Below are 967 nucleotides of genomic sequence, written 5' to 3' on the forward strand. Positions count from 1 at the left end.
GCACTCTCTCCTCCCGGGGCGGGGGCACAAGGACCCCGAAGGCAGGGCTCGGGGGTGGGGGCACCCCGCGGGCCGCGCAGGGACCCCGGCGGCCGAGGCCCCCCACCCCGGGAGAGGGGGAGCCTAACCACGTGACGTGTCCCCCCCCAAGAACTGGGGTTTATGCCCCACCTACAGGAAGTGGAAGCCACGCCCACCTCCTTAAAGGGACAGTGCCTCCCTTTTAAACCCCGCCCTTTTAAAGGCCCCCTTTTCCCCGCCTCGCCCAGGGCCCGCGACCCCGCAGTCTCTGCCCCTTCACTCCTTTGGAGGGCCCGCACCCTGACCCCCTTCCCCCCGGGGGGACACACACACTTCCGGGGGTGCCCAGACGCTTAAAGGGTCAGCTCCCGGCGTTCCGGGCCCCACCCTCTTAAAGAGCCAGAGTCCTTAAATCCTTAAAGGGACAGGGCACCTATTTCCACGGGGAAGCTCAGGTCTCTTCCGAGTGCTTCCGACCCCGTTCTTCCTTAAAGGGCTCGCACCCCACAAAGTCCTCTAAAAGGGGCAGCAACTTCCCAATTCCCGTCCCCACAATCTCTTAAAGGGACAGCGCTCCTCTCCTCTCCATAGTTCCATAGTTGGTGGGGTCGGAATGTACCTGAGCAGATCAAGTCCGACCCCCTGCCTCTCCGAACCACGTTGCTCATAAGGGGCCCGCACCCTCCCGAAATGCCCAGCCCCCACCGGCTTCAACTCCCCGCATCCTCTTAAAGGGACAGCAACAGCCTAACCCCGGTCTTCCTTAAAGGCCCCGGAAACTCCGCGGAAAGGGCTACGACTTCCCAGCCCCACCCTTCTCAGGCTCCACAACTCGAGGCCCCACCCTCTTAAAGGGCCAGCACCCCCCAATGCTCCCAGCCTCCTCATCCCTCTTAAAGGCACGGCGCCCCCCGCCCTCAACCCTTAAAGGGCCAGCACCCCCCCC

Source organism: Alligator sinensis, unplaced genomic scaffold (assembly GCF_000455745.1).
Source record: "Alligator sinensis unplaced genomic scaffold, ASM45574v1 scaffold1860_2, whole genome shotgun sequence".
Lineage (NCBI taxonomy): Eukaryota > Metazoa > Chordata > Crocodylia > Alligatoridae > Alligator > Alligator sinensis.